The sequence below is a fragment of the Urocitellus parryii genome, chromosome 3, assembly GCF_045843805.1.
Source record: "Urocitellus parryii isolate mUroPar1 chromosome 3, mUroPar1.hap1, whole genome shotgun sequence".
Taxonomy (NCBI): Eukaryota; Metazoa; Chordata; class Mammalia; order Rodentia; family Sciuridae; genus Urocitellus; species Urocitellus parryii.
Window position 1 is genome coordinate 124448598 of NC_135533.1, and position 23396 is coordinate 124471993.

Consider the following 23396-nt stretch of genomic DNA (forward strand, 5'->3'; position numbering starts at 1 on the left):
GTGCAAGGGGGCTGAGGTGTGCCTTACGACCTCACATGTCGGATCAGTGCCATGCAGGCATGAGCTAAAGAGCTCTCACCTGGGGGTTCAATGTCAATAAGTGGACAAGTGACATCAAGTCAGGTGTTGTTAACTATGATGGCACAGGATGCGGACCTGTCTCGACTGTGGATGATAGCGCTGCTGAAGGCTTTCGGGGGCCTCTCTTCTTCCCTTTGAGCAATGATTTGGTATCACTGACCCAGCATGCACAGGGTCTTGATGACATAACTACTGAAATAACTAGAGTCAACTGTATTTCTCTCCAGTGTCTCTGCTGGGCCTGTTCAAATGGCGTGTTTTGCTGCATTGTTCCCTGATAATTCCCAACATGCTTCTTGCTGTGCTCGAATGGCACCCGAGGCCTTGTGGATCTGGTGTAGCAGAAGCGATTTGGGAATGGAGAGAGGAGGATCTGCAGTTGCCCAAGTCTGCAAGGAGACTTCACATAGATTCTGTAACTACTGGTGTTGGAAGATGGCGACGGGCAGAGAAAGGGGTATCGCGGGTGGTGTGCCAGCTTTGAGAATGCCGTGCAGCAGAATCAGGAACCTCGGAGGGATAGGGGCTGTGGTTGAAGATGGCCATCGAGCAGAGCTCACAGAGAACCCGGCATTTACACAAAATGCCTGAGAGAAGATGCGGTGGACAGGAGAGTAGGGGAGCACAAAGAGGTCAGCTCCTGGCTCATCAGGGACAGCCCTGTGGTGGCCCCTGGTCTGGCAGGGGAAACATCCCCAGTTCGTAGCCCAGGGTAGAGGCTGGGCAGTCACATTGATTGGAGATGCACTCTGACCCCATTAGGACCATTTCCCCTCTCCGGTTGCCCAGTGGGTTGAATGGTGGCCCGCTAAGTGATACACCCACTTCTAAGCCTCAGAACCTGTGATGGTGACCTCAATTCCCTGGACTATGAGTCTCTGCAGGTGTAACTGAGGATCCTGAGTGGAGATCACACTGGATTTGGGGTGGACCCTAATCCAAGGACAAGTGACCTTTCAAGGGGCAGAGGAAGAGGAGACAGCAGAGGGAAGTCCCAGCGAGGGGAGAGTGGATGACACAGCCACAAGCCAAGAGCAGCTGGGCGGCCCGAAGCTGGGAAGGCAAAGGGGGTCTCCCCCAGAGACTCCGGAGGTGGTGCAGCTTGACCTCTGACCTCTAGAACCAAGGAAAATAAATGCCTGTTATTTAAAGCTGGGCCATTGGTGGCCACTGTTGTAGGGCCCCCGGAAGCTGATCAAGACGGCAGAAAGCTTGGCTAGGAAGACGCAGTTGGGTACAGGCCACGCACGCCTGTGATCCCAGCAGCTCGGGAGGCTGAGGCAGGAGGATCCCGAGTTCAAGACAGCCTCAGCAAAAAGCGAGGTGCTAAGCAACTCCTCAGTGAGACTCTGTCTCTAAATAAATACAAAATAGGGCGGGGAATGTGGCTCAGGGGTCAAGTGTCCCGAGTTCAATCCTTGTTACAAAAAAAAAGTAAGGTTTAGCCAGGTGTCGCCCCGGCAGTGGCTGCTCAGCCCATTGGTATAAACGTCACTCAGGGACTCGTCTCTGTAGCCCCACACCTTCCCCTCGCCTATGCCTTTCCCTCCAGCCTAGTACCACGGGGGTCCTGTGAGGCAGGGCACCCCAGGCAGGGTGCACAGCTCCAGAGAGCCCAGCCGTCACCCTCCCAGGACAGCGCCTTTGTGCCTGGGGCCTTGTGAACCCGAGCGCGCCCTGCCTGAGCCAGAGAGCCGCATTGCTATGACAACCCCTTCCCAGCCAGCCTTGCTCCAGAGACACCTTAGCTGTGACAGTTAGCACTCTGAGGAGGGTAGCTTGAAACCCGCGCTCTCTGGTCAGACTCTGTGAGTGGCACCAAAGGTGTTTATTGTGGGGAGTCCTGATCTCCCCGCTGGGTAGGTAGGCGTGAATGAACACTGCCATTCTATGCTTCTGTCTTGTGTCTGTTCCCATCTCCAAGCGGTCTCCTAAAATGGGTACAGTAGCAATCCTAGGATGCTGGCTAGACGCCTCCCACTCCTGACGGCGTGCCAGGGGCCTCCTGGTGTATCCAGCCCAATCCTGGATGGATCTCACATCAGCACCAATAACTCACCACGGCCATGATGAAGGCAGAGAGCATGCCTGGGGTCCAAGGGGACCCCAGAATTCAGAGTTGCCCTCTGGACTCTTGCCGCCCACCCAACAGAGGCATCAGCAGACTCCTGGTCAGAAGCACAAAGCATCAAGGTGAGCACTTCCCCCCCTCAACACGGGACAAGGACATGAGGCACAGACCAAGGATGGTGGCCATCAGGCATTTGGTGTGAGTCCCATGGTTCAAGAGGAGCCATCACCAGCAGGACACAGGCTCACAGACAGACCCGCCTAAGCAGAGCTGAGCCCTCACTGTGTGCTCTGTCCTGGCCCGTGACGTCCTGCTCCAGCCAGCTCCACTGTGGCCCTGCCCTCCACTTCTGTTTTAGAAACTGCCCCCTAACTGCCCCCGACCTCCCTTGAGGGTCCTCACTTGTGATTTGAGAAGCGCCTGCTCACCTGGGACAGGAACAGTCATGTGTCCTACAGTAGGTCGGTTCTACCCCAAGAGACCATCCTGGGGGCTCCATTCCCAGGGCTCTCTGGTAAATGGCAGGAAGTTCTCGGCGGGTCCAGGGGGCCTCTCCCTCCAGCATCAGGGATGAAGGGGTTTGTAAGCTGACTCCCAGTGGCAGAGGGAAGGCCCTGGAGTGCTGGGACAGCACTGAGTGTCACTGTGCGGGGGACCAGTAGGGCCAAGAAGGTAGGGGGGAGCCAGGCCAGGACTCAGGATGCCTCACCCTGGCCACCAGCATACGCCCCAGCATGGCAGATGGGCCCCTGTGTTCCCTACGTTTTATGCCACCTTAGAGACAGAGCCAGCTCCTCTCTCCCTATGTAGATTATTTTTTTTAAACAGTAATATAACAATTTATTCATCCCCCCCCCCCCAACTTTTTCCGATGCTTACTCTGGTCAAAGCATTGTTCTGGATTTCAAAACTCCAAGCCTCTCCCAGTCAACTCACACTTTGATCCCCGTTTTATAAGTTGAAATACACACTGACACCGAGCCTTGGGACCCGAGGGGTCTATCTCATGCTCCCACTGGGTGAGTGTCTTAAGCCTTCATCTCCGACATCTGTGCTCCCTGTTTTCTCTTTGGAAGTAATAAAATTGCCTAATTCTCCAGATATTCAAAGTTGATAGTTGGCAACAAAAGATGTTTTTAAAGCTTACCAAAATTTGAATAATCACAGAAACCTCATTGTGAGACAGGCGAAAAAGTCTCTGATTCCCATGACGACATCCAGAATGCATTCTACAAGCAGGTTCAAAATTTGGACCCTGAGACTTTCATAAATCAGAAGGAAAATCATCTCCTGGAGGTGCCTGGTTGCTGTGAGCCCAGGGAATCCCGGGGCAGGCTGCTGTGATGTTTCCTTGGTTCATTTCACTCTAAAAGTCCCAAATGGGTGATCTCAACGTGCTCCGGATGGAGAGGAATTTCTCCCCCGCTGCACCAGCCTCACTCCCCCCAGGGAAGGGGCCTGGAGCAAACCTCAGATCTCGCAGGGCCTCTCAAGCACCTCTGCACCCATGTGGACCCCAGAGCTTCTCACTGCCCTGAGCCTCAGCACAATGTACCGTGCCCAGCTTTGCACACTCATCCCTGGATTTCCCTGGACACACCATGCTCATCCGGGCCTTAGATCTGTCATCTTTTTGGTCACCTCCCTGGAATGTCTCCCACTCACCCCATGTCTTCACATGTCTCCCTTCCACTCCAGTGGAGGCTCTGTCCTGAGAGTGGGTGCACCGCAACCTCCAGAATGCCCCGTGCAGGTCCCTACCCTCTGTTCCTATTAGGAAACAGAGTCTTTGCACATGTAACCCCAGCCCAGGAACTTGGGCTCCAGAGCCCACGCTCTTGCACACTCTTAGTTTTGAAATCCAAGTCGGAAGCCCTGCTAACAGCCCCTTGGAGACCATGTCCCCATACCCCTGTCTTGTCTTCTGACTCTGCTGTCCTAACACAGCGTCACGGCACTTCCTGAGCTTCCTGCAGAACACTGAGCAGGCATGCCCTCAAGGTCCTGCTCAGGCCTCTTCCTGTCAAGCCCTTGCTGTGCCCTCCACCTCCCCAGTGGGTCCTTGCTTGCCCTTAAGATGGAGCCCCGCAGTGAGCACACGAGAACCTGCCTGGTCCCCCCAGGGAGCAGGTGCCCAGCTGTAATGACCTAGGGCTTGGACTGCACCTGCAGCCTATCCCAGGGAGAGCCAGCTGCCTGGGGACTGGCCTGCTCCCTGCTTCCCCTCCACACACACAGCCAGTTCCCTACCCCGAATCCACTCCCCCTGCCTTTCCTGCCCAGGGAGCAAAGTAAAGCCCGTGGGGCTGCGATCACGAGCCCCTTTCCTTGACACGGGTTCTGCACCCCTCACTGCTCCCTGAAGGCAAAGGAGACCCAGTTCTCACCAGTTACACTGAAGGGCACGTCTCGGGGCGGGGGGAGCCCTTCCTTTCCTAACAAGAAGGCCAGGGGACCAGCCTCCAGGCTACTCCCTTTCCTGACGAAGCACACATCGATGAACAGCACATTGATGTTCAGACCTTGTAGGAAGAAGCCAATGAGAGCGAAAAGTATGGAGGGGAGTCAGAGATCCTAGGTTTTGGGGTCACTGTTGAGCCTCTCTGCAGAGCCCTTCCCCTCTGCATCCCAGGTTCTTGTTATGAAGCACGTTTTCCTGAGTCCCTGTTACTTGCAGCCTGAAGCACCCTGGACTGACCTGCAGCCCTCGGGTCTGAGTGCACAGGAAATGCACAAAATGTGTGTCCTCGAGTTGAAATCCACCTCCTGGGGGCCCTAGTGGTCCCCATAAAATGCTGTTAATGAGCTGCCCCACGGAGTGGCTCAGGAACTTCCAAACACCATGATTCTGTACAGGGCTTTGGTGGGTTGGCAGCCAGAACAGCTGTCACCACCTCCAAAGGCTGCACCTTGGCCCTCCAGGGTGGTTCCTGTCCACTCACCAGCTTTGCCTGATTCACGCACGGCTTCTATGTGTGGATCCAGAACTCTGGGGCTGACCTATGTGATGGGACCTCCTTCAACTCCAGAGACCCACGGAAAAGCAGCTGGCTTGGCCCAGACCCACCACTGCAGCCCAGAATGCCAGCCTCAGACACTGAGCCACGCATGTTCAATTTCCTGTGGCCACGAAGTCATAAAAGAAGCTCTGAAGTTAATATTAACGATGTGTTTTATGTAACCCAATACGTCCAATATGTTGTTTTGACATGCAATCGCATATCAATGACTCAAGTGACCCTCTCCATTCCTTTTCTCATCCTGTGTCTTCAAACCCAGGGGGACATTGTACGCTGTGGCACGTGTGCACTGGCCCAGCCTGCTCAGGCCAGCGCTACCTGTGGCAACAGCCCTGCCAGACTTAGAAACCAACACTGTCATGTTAGCAGCTGGGAACAGGGCTAGGGAACTCAGACGGGCTGGGGGACCCGGAACCCAACTTGGAGCGTGTCAAATGGCACTGCTGCTGATGCACATCCCGCCCTGTTTCCCACCTCTTTAGGGTGGGAGTGGAGTTGTCACTGAAACTAAGCTGCCCCCAAAATTACACAGCAGAGTAGCCAGCGTTCTCTGTGGCAGATGGCCGTTTTACTGATGAGTGCGGTGCACAGAGCTCACCTGTGTTGTATCTAGAGGGACCAGTGCTCCAGGACTGTGCCAGGAATGGGCACATTTGGCTGGATTCTTGGAACTGATCACTAACCTTACTAAGAGACTGGGGGTCCAGGCCTCATCTGTCCTTCTGAGCTCAGATCTCCAGTTTCTCCTGCAATGCCCAATCTCTAAGCCCCAGCACAATGGCGGTCTTTCCCATGGCCCAGAGGTTCTCTTGCTCCTACCTTGGGCCTTTGCACGTTCTCTTTGTATTCTAGAATGTTCCTCCCATGGAGGGTCCCGTCTTTTCATTCTGGTCTCAGCTCAATGGCCCAGAGGTTCTCTTGCTCCTACCTTGGGCCTTTGCACGTTCTCTTTGTATTCTAGAATGTTCCTCCCATGGAAGGTCCCGTCTTTTCATTCTGGTCTCAGCTCAATGGTGACCTCAGTAGAAAGTCCCTCTCTGATCTCATTAAGGGGCACTAAACCCAGGGCTGTCCCCAGACACCACTGTCTCACCAACGTGCTTTCCTCTCTAGTGCATGGAGTTTTCAGAATTCACCTCTGCTATTACACACTCGTTTATTTTCAGGCTCTGTCCATAGAAATGTCACGGGAGACGCTTGTTTTTCCCTTGAACTTGTGGCTGTTTTTCCCGCTGGGCAATTGTCATGAAAGAAAGGGTTAGTTAATGCACGTTCCATGAATGAAGGTGGCCAGATGGGACCTTAGAAGGCTTCTAGTGCGTCCCCAGGTCTCACAGACAAGGCTTCCCTGTTGTCCGCTGAGAAGCTGGAATGTCAGCCAGGGTGGCCACAGGCCCATGCTGGGGCCTTAAAACAAAAACCAAATCCCACAGGACGAGGTGAGCGTCAGGCAGATTTGCAGTGTCAGTCACCTGGCTGGGAATGTGGTGGGGACAGTTGGCATCCTCCAAAGGCAGGTGTCTGAGGCTGTGGTCAGCCCCAGGAGGAGCAGCAAGGGCCTGGAGACCCCCAGGAGGAAAGCTGCACCCATGGGGGCAGTGCCTTCTGTGTGCTTTCTGGGGCCAGACACAGTCCCCTGCGGCCCTCCTTGGGCCTGTGTGAGCGGCCAAGGGAAGGCACATTCACGCCACCTCCCCAAACGCCCTCCCGGCAACAAAGCGGGCAATGTGTTTCATCTGGGCCGCGGACCCAGCTGGGTCTCCAGCCGTGGAGGCTTTCAGACCTCACATTGGATCCAAATGAAAAAGTGGCCCTTCCTTTCACCCCGTGACAAGCCCGCGCGTATAAATCACAGCTTCCTGGGGAGGGCTTCTCGGCTCACAATCAACAGGGGCAGCCTGGCCACCTCTGTCCCCATTTGAACAAAGGGGCTGGGAATTTTCAAGGGGCCAGGAGCTTTTAAAGGCCCCTTGTAAAAATGAAACCCAGACACCATCCGGAGCGCCACTAGGAGGGAGGGGGCCGGGCAGCCACTGGGGGAGGGGGCAGGGCAGTGGGAGATTTGCATTTGATTTGGTTGCAGAGCTCAAGGGAATCCGTGGGTTTCCTGAGAGAACCAGGCTCCAGAACCAGAGAGTGGCGTGAAGCCCTGGGTTTCAGGGACATATGCTTTTGGATTCGAAGACAAGGAATTCAGAAATATGCATTTGGTTGGAATGAAGTATGATGGGGATGCTTTTTCAATGACTACCTCACTTGTTAATTAATCACCAATGTATTCTGTTGCCAAATTCATAACTGTAACAGTACACCAGGCATCTCAGTATGACAATATGACAACAGCAGCAACAGGTGACAATGTGTCCCAGTGTCCCCACAGCACTGCCAGATGGTCAGACAGGGATAGCACTGCCCTGCCCGCCCCAGGTCCCCTACCCTGCAGCTCGACAGCCCTGGGGAGGGGCGGCAACGTGATCCACAGATGCTTCCAAGCTCGCGGAGGACCAGAGATCACTGACAGGCAGGACGGTGAGAGGAGCAGGCCAATGCTCCAGCAGGGGGCCTCCCATCTTCCCTGAAGCAGCCCGGGGGTCTGCCTCACATCCTCCCCCTTGCACCCTCCCAGGGCTCAAGTGGACTCAGACCTGCCTGGTCTCCACCCTCCACTACTCAGGGTTAGGGAGCACCTGGGTCCACCCAGAGCCCCCACGTTGACAAGCCCAGCCACACTCAGCTGTGGGTAGGCTAGTGGTTGGCATGGTGGACAGGCCCTCCTCCAGCACTCCTTCCAAGAGCAAACCTGGGAGCCAGGCGGGGCAGCTGGCCTGAGAGACCCCAGGCCTCACAACACTCTTGGAGGCAGAGGAGGCTGTCCTTGCAGAGGTCCCTGGCCTCCCTTTGTGGACTCTGTTCAACTAGCTCCCACCTGAGTGCTAAGGGACAGGGCAGGGGTGGGGAGAGGAGGAGTGGGGGTCATTCGAGGGAAGCACCCCCCTCTAAGACTACACGAGAATCCATGTGCACAGTGTAGGCAGTGTGTGTTTGTGTGTATGTGTGTATGTGTATGCGTGTATGTATGTGTGTTTGTGTATGCATGTATATACATATGTGTGCATGTATGTTCTTGTGTATATGCATGCATGTGTGCATGTGCATATGTGTACATGTGTGTATGCGTGCATGTGTATTTGTATTGTTTTTGTGTGTATGCATGTATGTATGTGGATGTATGCATGTGTATGTGTATACACGTGTGTATGATATGTATGTGTTTTCATGTGTGTATGCATATATGTGTGTGTTTGGGTGTGTATGTATGTGCGTGCACATGTGTGCATGTGTGTATGTGTGTGCATGTGTGTACATGTGTGTATGCATGTGTATGTGTGTATGTGTTTGTATGTATGCATGTATGTGTGTGCATGTGTGTACATGTGTGTATGCATGTGTATGTGTGTATGTGTTTGTATGTATGCATGTATGTGCATGCATGTGTGCATTTGTGTAGGTGTGTGCATGTGTATGCGTGTGTGTATGTATGCATGTGTGTTTGTGTGTAGTTGTGTGTGTGGCAGGGCAAAGAGGGGCTCTAATTTCTAGACGCTGCAAACTAATTCCAAATTTCAGTGTTTGAAGCATAGTCCCGGGTTGGATCCTGGATCGGACCCCTGCCTGGCCATCACTGTCTCAGGACATGGTGGCTTCCTCCCTCCTCTACCCAGGAGAACCCCAGCCTTGCTCATGCCTTCCCCTCTCCTCAGAGATAGCCAAGCTTCCACCTCCTCCTGGGGTCCTGCCACCCCCTGCCAGGGCAGCTGCCTCCTCTCCAGAAAGTACTGTCCTGCATGGCAGAATGGGGACACAGGCAGGTGTCCAGCAGCCCCCAAACCAAGGATGAGGTTCTCAAGTGAGAGACCCCATCTGGCTGCTTGTCCCCATTTCCCCAAAGTCTAGCAAAGCAGCCCAGCCTCAGTCTTCTCTGTGGCTGGGTCAAGGCTGACCCTAACCAAGAACAGCGGCTGGCTAAGCCTGCTGCAGATGGTATGGATGCCCTGACTTTTCTAGAGCCCTCATTCCCAGGAAACAAAAATCAAGAAGAATCCTCCTCAAACAGAAAGCAAAACATTGCTGAAACCAGTTGACATAGGAGGCTTTCATGGGGACTTTTCTTTTTTAAGTGAAAAGTTATGAATATAATTACATTTGATCTGTCTTTTAACAAGATGTAGGTTTTAATTAAAACCATGTGGTCACTTTTGGAACAGGCAGAAAATGAAATAGATGTGACTTTGGTTGATGAAATGGCAACTTGACTTTTTCCTTCAAAGCTGAGATTGATACATGTCTTATAAATAGGTCTTTATTTATATTTTACTTCTGCAGCTCAAACATAAACATGGAATTTCTTTTTTGGCAAAGGGCCTAAAACATTTCATCCACTGCCCAAGGCCTCCTCTCAGTCCTCCGATATCCAAATCGTCCTCTTTATTTTCTATTTCCTTGGCACTGGTGGAGCGCTACAGGACACACACGTGGTCGAATCCTCAGAGGTGAGCAAAAGCCTCTGAGGATTTGAAGCCTGGACTTCAGCAAGTCCTGCATCTCTTGCAAGATCTGCAAACCCATTTGGTTAAACCTGGCGCCATTTGGCATCATATTGGTGGATATTTCCAGTGCCCCCAAATTAGAGAAAGAACAAGAAAAAGCCCTCACCACAGGACCACAGCAGCTAATTGGCTTATAAACCAGTCAAAGCGACGAATGAATCTTCCCAGGTAATCAGTTGGCCAATGTCTGGCTACTGAGGGACCCTCCTGAAAAGGGAGAGGACTCACAGGAGTGGGGTGGGCCCTCTGCCTTGTGCCCCTTCTCCAGGTCATGTGACCATCTTGGTGGAATTTCAGGCACCATTGACTTAGTGACCAGAGTGTGTCTATTTTATCTTCAGGAAAGGCACCGGAGGGCACCTGAGCTGAGCCTGTGACCACCCTTCCCTAACCGGGGCCTTTTGCAAGCTAGGAGGTGCCGTCCGGGGTTGCAGGATGGGGACGGGCAGGTGTCCAGCAGGTTCTCAAGTGAGGGACCCCATCTGGCTGCTCATCCCCATCTCCCCAAAGCCCAGCAAAGCAGGGTTATGTGGTGGATGTTCCAGACCAGCCTCAGTCTTCCCTGTGGAAGATGGAAACAGGGGTGTGACTAGGTAGAAGGAAGGACCACTAGTGTTCTACAGCACAGGAGGTGGCTGGTTGGCAGTGACAAATTGTGTGTTTTAAAATAGTGCGTAGAGTGGATTTTGAATGCTTCCAAGACAAAGAAATGATAAATGTCAGAGAGGACAGTGACTCCCACAGCCCTGAGCTGATCACTATAAGTCCCACACATGTCCTGAAATGTCACATGGTACCCCATAAACAGGTGCAATTACTATGTGACTCAATCAAGAATAAAAAGCATATATATTTAATAACAAGAGTGTGGAGTCACTGGGTCAGCATAGAGGTGGCAGCAGTCCTATCTCCTCTTGTGGAGGAACAGGGCAGCCAGAGCTCCGGCCCTCACCCGCTCGTTCCAGGGTTGCCCTCCAGCTCCCTGGTCTTCACTCCCAGGTGTGAGCTTCACAAGGTCCAGCCCTGCTGGAATGGCACAGCCTCAGGATTCTGGACCTTTCTGAGGCCCACATTTTTTTTCCTACTGGTGAGAAAGGCATCCTTCCTTGCTAAGTAAGGAGGGACGTGCAGAGGAAGGAGCTGGTCAGCGACCCTCCCCAGGCGCAGATGGCCACACATCAAACGCCTTTTACCTGCGCCCACTGCGGAGCATCCAGTGCTCAGGAATTGGAAGCACATGGCCTCCTCTGAGGCGCTGGGTATAAAAAAAGAATGAAAAGGAAGAGGAGATTGGAGAGATGTGGTTCCAGTTTGCACAGCCTCAGACGCTGGAAAACGGTTCAAGATGTGGCCATCAAGCCCAGCAATCGCGGTGTGTTTTCTTTTTCCAAATACAACAGGCTGGCGGACCACCAGGAGGGCGCCCATGGGTGGGGAAGCCTGGACTTCAAAGGCCTGTGCTTGCTGATGCTGAGGAGGTGGCCAGGGCTGGGCAGGAAGCTCCTGGTCCCCAGGACGGTGAGATTCCCTGCACAGATGCAAAGGCGTCCTTGGAACCTCTGGCCATGGCATAACAACTGCACCCAGAGCCCCTGGAGTCTGCAAGGAACCCCAAGTCTCTCCCTCCTGACGGATATCACAGTCTGTTACAGCTGCCACCTCTCTGCTTCACAGCAGCACGGGTTGAAGTCATTGGGCATTTCCTGGTCCACCTTGGCCAGCCCTAGGAGTTTCAGATGACGTGACTCAGGCCCAGGGGGGCCGGTGAGGTCGGGGGGGCAATCAGTGTCAACTCGAGGTTCACAGGCCATGAGCTGGTGTGTCCACTTCCCCCATGCCACTCCTGCTCTGTGAATGTCATACATGCAAAGGCTCCTGGACTCCTGGTCCTTCAACACCGCGAGCAGGGCCAGGCTCTTAGTAAGGGTCCACCAATGTTGTCACCTGAGTGACCCACAGGTCCCATGGAGGCTGACGATGAGACCGTCCTGGCTTGCAAGCCAAGGCTGTGGGTGCAGACAAGTAATGCACAGTGTGCCCTGGCAGAGCTGAGGTGGTAGGAGAGCTGACGGGGAGTTGAGGGAGCAGACGGAGGACACTCAGGGGATGCTGTGCACACCCAAGGCTGGCACCAGGGAGAGTCTTTGGGGGACACTGCCCCTGAATTATTCAGCTCCAAGAGCCTTGCTCAGGCCCCCAATCCAAGCCAAGGGCACCCAACGGGCTGCTGTTCCCCACTCATCCCAGGTTGTCCTGGGTACTCCTTGGATCAAGCTGTGGAGTTGACATGGGGAAGTTCAAGCACTCCCCAGCCAGTGGAGAAAGGGGACGAGGGCTCCCTCAGGAACACAGGGCCTTCCCCAGCCAGCACACACATGCTGACATTTAAGTTGAAGTTAATTAAAATTAAATAAAGTTAAAACCCAGTTCTCAAGTCTCATTATGCTCATTTTAAGTGTCCGTTGGTCACGTGTGACTTGTGGCGTCCACACTGAATGGCACAGAAGGGGAAGTTGCCACCATCCCACTGGATGCTCTGCTCTGGTCCAGCCAGGCTCCTCGTGACAGCTGCTCTCATGTGGCCCCGGCTCGTGTGCGTGCATGGCCTGCCTCCACCTGAGCCGCCTTCATTTCCATGCTGGATTCTTCTCGTGGCCTAAGATATGCTGGACAAGGACCTGCCAGGCCACCATAGTACTGAGCAGGGTGTCAGCACAGGTCAGAGCCTCAGTGAGTGGCCAGGCAACAGCCCACGCCTGTCATCCCTGCCACAGGATCACCACCCTACTTGAGATTTAACAGAATTTATTAAAAAGTCAAAACACCCTTCAACACCACTCCTGTTGGGTTCCAGGTTAATATTTTGCCTTTTCTGATACAGAACTTCAGCTCTCATTAGCTGCTTCACATCAGCTTTATCCTGGAATAAAGACTAATGAGCTGCTGTCCCTGAGTCGGCACCCACACGTCCCCAACAGGTGGCACGCGATTGATGAGGGACATGACCACGGCCATCAAGAGGAACAGTGGTGTTCCCCAGGCACTGGAGGTCTGTGGAGCTGCAGGTGCCGTCACTGCAGGAGGTCACCGCAGAGAGCATGCCCAGGGCCAGGGGTCTTCACCTTGGGGTGAGTGTGGACAAGGTCAAGGGGAGAGCCCTCTAGGTGGGCTGAGGGCTTACTTTCTTATATACTCACAGAACATCTTAGAAGCTCTTTGAAGAGAAGCAGCACGTGGAAGGGCAAGGTGAGCAGGCAGTGGGCCCCGGGCCTGGCCACCTGGTGGCCATCGTGCCTGAATCTGTTTCCCAACCAGGTGGGACATGCTCACCGCCTGCTCTGGGGCCTGATGTGAGCAGGCTTGGCCTGGCCTCCAGCACAGGGAGGCCCTTCACCGCCCACTGCTACCACGTGCCAGCAACGTGCCTCCCGCATCGGTCAGGAGAGAGCGGGAGGCAGATCCAGGGCTCTGCCTGGGCACCTGCCCCACGCCTCGGAGGTGCACCCTCTCTGCCACGCCACAGGCCACCCATCACGTGGGTCTACATCAGTGCCAAGGAGGTGCCTGGCTTTGGGCCACAGGGGCCCCCAAGGCCTCAGGCACAAGCGTCTCCTGCATGGACGTGTGACCCTTCCCCGGGTCCAGTCCTGTGATATGAATGGTCACCACATACAACTCCAGACACTCCCACGTGGGGACTGGTGGCCTGGTTCTCTGGGAAGCTCAGGTGTACACCATACACACACACCAAACACACTCACACACACACCACAAACACTATACCACACACATACCACACACCACATACACCACACACACAACCACACATACCACACACACACACCACGCACATACACATACACACACACCACACACACCCCCCCCACACCCCACCCCCCCCCACACACACCACCCCCACATACACACACCACACACACACACACACACACACACACACCATACACACACCGCACACATACATCCAACAAACACACCACACACACATACCCCCCACATACACAGCCCCCCCCCACACACACACCCACCACACACCATAGTGTAGAAATGGTCAGGATGCTGATGCTGCTTCCCACCCTTTGCTACCCATGATTTAGTTGGACACCAATTCTGACACTAGAGGACAGGACAGCAGCTGTTGTCATTCCTATGATGACTGTCATCATCCACCCCACAGTTCCCCTCTGTAGGATGCAATCCCCTCCCTGGGTTCTGGTCCTCATGACAGGCACTCACTGAGGGTGTAAGGGCACCTAGAGCTCAGGCTGCTGCGTACTGTACAAACAGGCTTTGTGAACCCACTTCCTCTAGGAGCCATGACCCAAGGCCAGTGCCCTCCCCTCCCTTCATGTCCCACTCCTGGTGCTCACCATTCATAGCCTGAGCTGGAGACCGGCCCCAGGCTGGGTGCACTGGGTGCTGATGGGAGGTGCAGGGGCCCTGCTGGGTGCAGTGGGTGCTGATGGCTGGTGCAGAAGGCCCCAGGCTGGGTGAACTGAGTGCTGATGGGAGGTGCAGGGGCCCTGCTGGGTGCACTGGGTGCTGATGGGAGGGCTGGGTACACTAGGTGCTGATGGGAGGTGCAGGGGCCCCAGGCTGGGTGCACTGGGTGCTGATGGAAGGTGCAGGGGCCCTGCTGGGTGCAGTGGGTGCTGATGGCTGGTGCAGAAGGCCCCAGGCTGGGTGAACTGAGTGCTGATGGGAGGTGCAGGGGCCCTGCTGGGTGCACTGGGTGCTGATGGGAGGGCTGGGTGCACTGGGTGCTGATGGGAAGTGCAGGGGCCCCAGGCTGGGTGCACTGGGTGCTGATGGAAGGTGCAGGGGCCCCGAGCTGAGTGGGTGTGTTTCTTCTCTCACCTGGAAAACAGTGGCCAGGAGCAGAGAAACACAGGACCCACTGGCCGGGCCCCTGTAGATGGGGTGGGGCCCTCTGCATCTCTTAGATCCTCTAGCTCAGCAATCTGATCTCATTAGAACAAAACGTGCCCGTGCTAGTGTGGATGCTGGGGCTGGGGGGCAGCTGGATGCAGCCCCCAGGGCTTCAGCTCAAGCTGTGAATCAGGAAGACGAGGCACCAGGGCTGCAGTGAGGAACCAGGGCACGTGGCCAGGGTAGCCAGAGGACAGAGGCCCTGCTTCAGAGGGCTCCTCATCTGGACTCTTGTCACTGAAGTAAGCAATACGGCTTCTTCATTTTAACCCACTCAAGGACACATGGGGCTCAAACCCACCCCTTGAAAGCAAGAGACAGACAGACAGACAGACCAGACATGTTATAGTTGTGTATCTAACCTGGGTTCCTTAGTGTCATATTTGAGATGCTGAATGTGTGTCTGTGTGTGTGAAGGAGAGAGCCACCTAGAACTACAGGTGGCTTTAAGTGCAGGTGGGCCGTCTCCTGTGCCTGTCCTGGGTAGGTGGAGAATCAGGTCTAGGTGCGGCGAGGAGACCTGTAGCAGAAACACCAGAGCAGCCCCAGGGCAGCTGCCCACGGGACCCATAAGACAAGTGCAAGACTCGTTAGGAGGTCAGATGTGGCGGGAGGCTGGCAGGGGACTGTGACATTAGCTCGTGGTTCATTCGAACAGAATTAGTGGTGTGTCACCTGGCGCTCCTGAAGTAGAGCTGGTCAGCAGCAACCCCATTTTCCCCTGAAAGCAGGAAGCTTGTTCTGCCCTGGGAGGCCGACCCCTCCCCACCTGCCTTCTGTATTAACTCTGCCCTCTCCGGGCAAAGCTGAGCTAGGGGGTCTGGGTCTGTCCTCTCGTGGGTCTAAGGTCCACAGCCCTCAGGAGCCGGCCCAGTGCTGGGCTTCTGTCGTCCTGAAAGGGGCAAATTCCACGTGTCATGGCCCCAACCTACAAGCTGTGCATTTTGCTGAAGTTCCTGGTGAAGTTCCGGGGGAGCAGAGACCAAGAGCAGAGGAAGATCGAACCCCTCAGGCTGCGCGGACGACCCAGGGCAGTTCCCCATTGCACCCTTCCTGGAACACCAGGGTGCTGAGCTCCCACGTACCCACTGCTCTGGACCCACGCTGAGGATGGAGCACAGGTCAAAGCAGCAAAACCCCGCCCTGCACGCAGCTCGCCATTTGTGTGGGAAACAAACTCCAAACAGGATGAAATACTCGGCAGTGGAGGGCCACGTGGGATGGGGGCCGGAGCATGGGGAGGCTGCGGGGACACAGGGTGCCTGGGAGAGCCTCGCCCACCAGATACCTGTAGGTGAAGGAGGCAAGCCCTAGGGAGGAGCCTTGGGGGCAGAGGTGGGTGAAGGCAGAGGTGGGAGCTGGCTGGAAGCACCTGGGGGAGTCAGGAAGGTGGGTGGGGTGGGGCCACAGGCCAGCCCAAGGTGGGAATCTAAGGATTAGGGCTCTTATTCTAGGTGAGCCATGGAGGGTGTCAGGCAGAGGGTGGCCTCGCTCCCCTCCAAGCCTCCAAGTCTGGGCTCAGTCAGTGCTCTGCAGGGCTCAGGGCTCCACAGGGCTCAGGGCACCCAGACCGGCGGACAGAACACTGGGGCACTGGCCACACCACCGGGAAGGGCAGTAGTGCTCTGCAGTTTCTAAATCCAGATGGTGGGTGGGCCTGAGTCAGATGCCACGGGGAGAGGGAGGGGGAGAGGGAGGGAGGGGGGAGAGGAAGATGGGGGAGGAGAGGGGGAGGCCGGAGGGAGGAGCTCCAGCCTACCTACTGGAGCGAGAGGTCCAGCTCCAGGCTCTCCTGGGGTGCACAGGGCGTGGCTAGCAGGTGCCGTGGGTGCTCCTCTCGGCCTCTCTTCCCCTCCCTCTTGATCAAGGGCAGCCTCTGTGGCCTCTGAGCTGGCTGACCCACGGGAGGCCTTCCCAACCTGTGACCTGCAGCTGCGGCACCCAGGCCCTCCCCAGGGCCATCCTCTCTTCTCCAGGACCCTAGGGCTGCACAAAAGCATCATTAGCGCCTCAGGGTCCTTAATGACTTGATGTCAAATGACCTCCCACAGGCCAGGGGCTCAGAATGCAGTATGTTTTATCAGGACAAACAGATTGGGCACAATGAAGGCCTCTGTGCCTGCACGGTCTCACCAGCCCCATCAGGAGCGGCAGGCCGGAGGTGAGCACCGGCCTGAACCTGCAGCCAGGGTCAGTCTCCTGGCTGAGCAGGAGGGCAGGGGCCAGCCGCACTGAGCCACTGCAGGAAGCAGCCCCGTGGGAGGCTGAGAGGGGCCCACAGAGAGCAGTTCCTCAGGGTCATCTTGGTGATCTGCCTCTCTTCACTGAGACGATGCCCTGTGGGGAAGCCCTCCTAAACCTTGGCAGTATTTCCAGGAGCAGCAAGACCAGGGGTTCAGCCTCCTCTTGCAGGAAACCAGCACCATGGGAAGCTCCGGCCAGGAGGAGGCTCCGCTGGTCTCCTGCAGCTCGCAGGGGGAGTGCTGGGTCTAGTCCTGTTTCCCTTTTCTCTTGTGCTGCCAGGAAACCCCAGGAGTCCTGCTTGTTGGCTGCCAGGGAATGGGGAGCGCCCTCTGGCCCCGGTAGCCCCCTCTGTCTCCTTTGGCCTTGGCTCACCCCATCCCTTTCATTTCTCTCCCAGTTCCCTTCTTTGAGGAAGGAAGGGTAGAAGTGCCAAGTTGAGCAGAGCAGAAACACAGGGACACCTTCTGACCCCCTGCCCCTCGACGCGGCTGCCTCTCCTGCTCCTGTCCTCCCCGTCTCCCTGCTCTGCCTCCTAGATGCCACCTTGCTTGTGGGCCAGGTGGGAAGGTTGAGTTCCCTCCCTTCATCAGACCACAGGATGGAACTGGGCCTGACTCTGGCTCCCGCAGGATGCAGTGAGGAACCGGAGCTAAACTGCTGGACACAGAGGTCTTCCTCTGGATACGCTGGACGGCTGGCATTGGAGGAGACACAAGTCAAACCTACAACTTGAGCACAGTTCCTCACCCACACCAGCGTCTGAAACCTCCCGTTCCCTCTCCCCTATGGGGGGCAATGTCGCGCCTCAACCTAGCTGGGACAGGGAGCCCCAGTGGTCATTGCAACTCCTGTTAGGGATGCCATCAACCCTGGACTCCATCCAGCAAATAACAGCTTGCCCTCCCGAGATGGGCGGGCCTCGTCCCCATAGCTGAAGACCTTAAAAGAAAACTAGGAAAACAGGTGGTCTCGCAGGAGACCCTGGGGCCTGGGGTGTGAGACTGACCGGTGGGCTCTCTTGGGTCCACAGCTCGCCCTCTAGCCTGGCCGAGCTGGCACTTGTAGACTCCGCCATAGCACAAGCCAACTCCGTGTCACAGATTTCTTCACATTAGGAAATGTCATGTGCCACGTTGATCATGTCAGGTTGATACTTTGTACACACTCACATATGTACGAAGGCACGCTACATGCGTGTGTGTGCACACGTGTGCGTGTGTGTGAGGGCATGTGCGTCCTTCCTGCTGTTGGGCCTCCTCCCACGTTCAGATTTAGCCATGACTGTCTACCTCCTCAGCCTCTCTAAAGCTTCCTGTGAGTGACATATCCCAAATAGCAGAGGCTTAAACGAGAAAACGAACAGGTGTGACACCTGATGGCATCAGAGACCTGGGCTCCTTCCCTCTTTAGTTCCTATCTCAGCATCAACACCTCACAACCCAACATGGCTGCTGGAGTCCTGATATTATATTCACACCCCTGTCCGTAGGAAGCAGGCATGCTCCCTCCCTTTAAAGTGAGTTCTTGGAAAGCACAGGTGCCTCCTGAAATATACACAGTCACTTTTACATACCAAAAGCTAGAACATTGTCTCAGAGCCACAGTAGTTGCAGAAATGACTGGAAAAGACCATTGTTCTCCTGGGTTGTCTAATGCATCAGGAGTTCTGCTCCTTGGAAAGAGATAAGAGGGTAGACACCTGGACCGGCTCCAGTGTCTGTCACACATGCCTCTCCAGGGCCACAGGTTTGGTCCCCTGAGCCTCCCCATGCCTCCTTTCCCATCTCCTACCCTGCACTCTGCCCTGCACTTGGTTTTGGTGTTCCCCCTCCACACCATTCTTGTCCAGTCTCGGGGCCTCTGCACTGGCCAGTCTCCTCCAGGACAGCACCCCTTGGACGTCCACAGGGCCCCCTTTGCCTTCCGCCACCTCCTCTGAAGTCAGGTTCCTGGGGAGCCCTCCTGCCACCAGCCGCAGAGACCCCGTGCTCGGGCTCCTCCTGGCCTTGCTGTGCTCTGCAGCACGGATCTGCTGTTCGGCTGTGGTCCTGGTCCTCAGCCTGCCCCCTTGGGGGTGTGACAGGAGAGTGCGAGCTCTGGTCCTCACTCCCACCTCCCCCGCACCCCCCCCCCCACCAAATACTCCAGGAACAAGATGCTCCATCGAGGCGGGGGACTCATGGAGAGGGCGCGAGGATTCCGTGGGTGATTTGTATCAAAAAGGACTCTTCATTTTGAGAATTCATAAAAAACCAATTTTGTTGGAATGAAGGTTCTCCTAAACGAGATAAAACCACCATTGAAGATGAGAGTGCACACAGGTGGCTTCCAGGGAGGTGCGTGTGTCATTTGGGATGTGCTCCTGGAGGGCGGTGAGACCGGAGGCCCTGTGTGTGCAGAGCAGTGTGTTTCCCAGGACTGGCTCCCGCAGGGTCAGAGTGACTGAGGGGGTGGAGATAGGGACAGTGAGGAGGGCGGGGGCTCAGGTACAGGAGGACCTCCTGTCCCCAACACAGCTGAACCAAGGTGCTCTGGCTGGGGAAGGCAGGACCCCTGGTGGCCTGGGCAGCTGAAGCCGGGTACTAGGCGTGCTCTGTCCCAGGAACAGATTCCGAAGAAGTTGCAGAATCTGAGTGGCAGTGGGTGGGGGGCGGGGGGTCTATGAATCTTCATGGACTTGGGAAGTGCGTTCTTCCCACCTCCTCCTCCTCTTCAGAGCCCTGTCCTGAGGTGCAGGCCTCCTGCCACGCTCTGCAAGCCCGGAGGACGGTGGTGCTCAGCACTGCTCCTGCGCACACCTGCAGTTTTGCACACAGGGCCAGGGTCCCCGGATGCTGGCTCTGCCTGGAGGGACCAATGCTGAGTCCCCAGGAGCTCCCAGAGTTCACCACCCCCCACTGCAGGGTTAGCTCTGCCAACAAGCACCTCACAGTGGCCTGGCCGGCCCCCAGATGCCTCTACAGTAGGAAGTGATAGCAGATCCTGTGTCTCCTAGGAGTGGTATGAAATCAGGTGGGGCCAGGTACTGCCCAGGAAGCTCACGCCGTGGGACTCGGGCACATCGCATGGCGCTGGCCAGGGACACAGAGCAGGGCCACGGAGCTACGGGTCCAGAAGCCCCGGCCTGCAGGCGAGGCCGGGGGGTTCTGATGAGGGAGCCAGGATGGTCATAGGGAGGTCACAGTCCTCACAGCTGTGCAGGACGGTGGACGTCACCAGCAGGCAGGTGGCCCCAGACATCGGCCTTGCCCCAAGTGGCGCAGCAACTAGAGATGGGTCACAGCCCTTTTTTATGCAAGGGACAGAAGGAAACTCGGGCGAGAAGCAATTATTCCTCAGATGTAAAAGGATGGAATGGCCGATTCACGCTGCGCACGACCGTTAGAACCGCTCTGCTGGCCAGAGTCAGGGTGCCTTGCGGGGCCGTGAGCACCACTGTGTCACTTGATGCCTATGTGTGACAAGGTGCTTCCCAACTCGGCTGATGCAGGCCTTCCCAACGGGCACATCCACAGAGGCAGAAGCCTGGTGGCTCTGGGGAGGGACGGCAGAGTGGTCCCGGCCTCTCAGTGTGAAGGAGGTATTCTGGAGCCAGGCAGCCAGGATGATCGTTGAACTCCGAGCTATTGGACACCAATGGCCAGCACACTTTAAAGGGCCAATTTTATGTGCACAGATCATGTCTCGGTAACATTGTGATTGGAAACCTGAGTCTCGTGGGCCACAGGATAGGCCACTCAGCAAGGTCCACCGCGCTCTGACCTCAAGGAGCAGCTCCTGGGGCGGCTCAGCCACTGCCAGGACACCTGTCAGAAAGCTGCTCCTTGTCCAGGCCCTGGCTCTGCCTGCATGTCCCAACTGCCCACATGGCATCACTGTCACCCTGAATGCCCTGTGGCCACCTTCCCTCAAGCCCTGCCACTCAAGCCTCCAGGGACCTCTGGGGACATGCTCAGGGGGCACCTGGACATGAAGGGCACGTTCTGACTCCAGGAGGATCCAGCTGGTCAGCACCATGGGCTCTGCACCGTCCCAGGGGCACCTGGTGGCCCTGCTGGGGGAGTAGGAAGGGAGGGCTGAGCCACCTCTGCCCTGCCGGGAGGTCCAGGTCGGAAACCAAACCCATCGGGTCTGCAGAGCCCAAAGGCTCCAGCACCCCAGGAATAGGAGCCCCCACAGAACAGGAGGAAAGGAGGGGCGAGTGACCGCTGCTGACCAAACCCTCGGAGAGAGTGCTGGGTGTCACCTCAGCCAGGTACCCTGGGGGTCGCACTGCAGAGATCACGGGCTCTGGAAAGAGGTCAGCAGGGAGGGGAGGGTGCAGGGAGGGGAGGGGAGGGGGAGGGGGAGGGGGAGGGATCTGCCCCGCCCTGCCCCCACCCTACCTGCTGGCCTTCACACCTTCCCACTAAGCAAGTCCAAAGAAGTGCGGTCAGGTGGGCTGAGCTGGCCGTGGTGCGGTGGGGCCGATAACAGCACATACGTTTTAGCTACTGTGACTAGAAGCACCAGTGGTTCATGAAAATTTCTTTCTTTCTCATTCAGAGTCCAAGTAAGTGAAGGGCTGGTTTGACAAGTCCACGGTTTGAGAGGCCCCCTCCCCCCAAATCCACACATCATTTTCTGCCTGTGTTGTCCAACTCATGGCCCAATGTGGCTGCAGCAGTTGAAGCCATCACATCTACATTCTAACAAGCGGTGAAAAGAAAGGGGAAGAAGCCTACGCTCGGCTCTATAAGGATACTTCCTTAAAGGTGTACACCCATGTTCATTTGCATCTGTTGTGGATGTTAGTTCCCCTGAGTCTTTTTTCTGATAAATTTCATGTTGCTAGAATACGGATTTCCCCTAAAAGTGCGGATGACATTGAGCTATTTTAAGTCCTTTGGAGCAAGCCAAACACCTGGGGATGGGGTGGGAAGGGTAGCGGTGGCTCTCCTACACCAACAGATGGCTTCATCCTCCTTTGCTGTCCCAAATTAAAATATTTACGGAGCCTTCCAACATACAGAAAGAAGAGCAAATACGGTCGGACGGCCTGCTACCCTAGGTGGCAGGGGGTAATTTAAAGGTGACACAGACGCAGGCAGAGCCTGCCCCAGCAGAGCCCAGAAGGAAGGGCAAGGGTCCAGGAGGGGGCCAGCTCCCAACACGGGTGCTTCATGCTCTCCACAGGCCGTGTCAGCCTGTGGTCATGTCACCGGAGGAGGCTCATGTGGAATGTGCCGGCTCTTGACTGGACCCTCTGTCCCTGCCCCTGCCATTTCCTGTCCTGGGAGCCCACCGTGTTTCCTGATGGACTTGCCGCGGCACTCTGTGACCACCTTTATGGTCCCTTGTAACGGGGAGGAGCTTGGGTTTGTAAGATGACAGGCCTCTAAAGAGAGCCTCCATGGAGGGTCCAGACAGAGCTCGCCAGGGCCACTCGGCCACCTGTGGGATCTGGGGAACCGAGACGGAGACTTTAGACGCACGAACACGGGCGCTCGGTGTGAAACCGCTGGCCCTCCAGGGCCCAGACTGCTGAGACCACCGGGTCCCCACCCTGGAGGCTGTTGGTGCCTCCCCACGCTCCCAACAGACTGCATGTCTGTGGACAGGAGGGCAGACCACGGGGGCCTGTGGACGCCCTGGGGCCTGGCAGGCGTGGGAGGCTGTGGAGGGTCCCTGACAACCAAGGAGCTCCCTGGAGGGTCCTGTGAAACTTGGCGCTGATGACCCTGAGGGTCCTGCAGTGACGGGAGAGGTGGCCAGGAGTCCTCCCTGCAGAGCCTGTGTGTGTCGGCAGCCCTGCTGTGGCTCCTGGCCTGCGAGCTCCCGATGGACGTCTGCTGTGGGCACCCAGAAGGTGCCCAGCACGGGGGACTTCCTGCCTTGCGATTCCTTGGCTGCAGGTCAGTGCCCTCAGAGCTGCCCCTGGGCTGCGCGCCCGAGTCTCCTCCAAAGTGCTGGGACAGAGAGCGCTTCAGCTCAGGCTGTCCTGTGTGTCACCGAGGGCAACTTCTTTCATGGGGAGAGGGCAAGTGGCAGCCCAGAGTAGCCCCGAGTCCCTCCCCAAAGTGGCCTCGTCCCTCCTCTCCCATCATGGGTAGTGAGAAGGGGCTCAGCTGAGACATCAGGAGAGGCACATCTGCTGGCCCTGAGCCCTGGCCCTGCACAGAGCGGCCCAGTGAGGTGACTCGTGGGCTCCCATGTGGCTCTGGGCCTCCTGGCCTCTGGATCAGCCAGCAAGGCCAGGTTAGGCCAGGAGTAAGTGGGCTCCAGCCCAGGGCTAACCTGCTGCCCTTCCAGGGGGCCGAAAGGAAGAGCCTCTGAAACCTGGTCCCCTCCAAATGACACAGAGAGCTGGATGCCCTGCAGGGGCCTGGCAGTGTCCCTGGATGGGACCCCATGCTGGCACGGGTGGGAGGAGGCTGGACCCAGGGC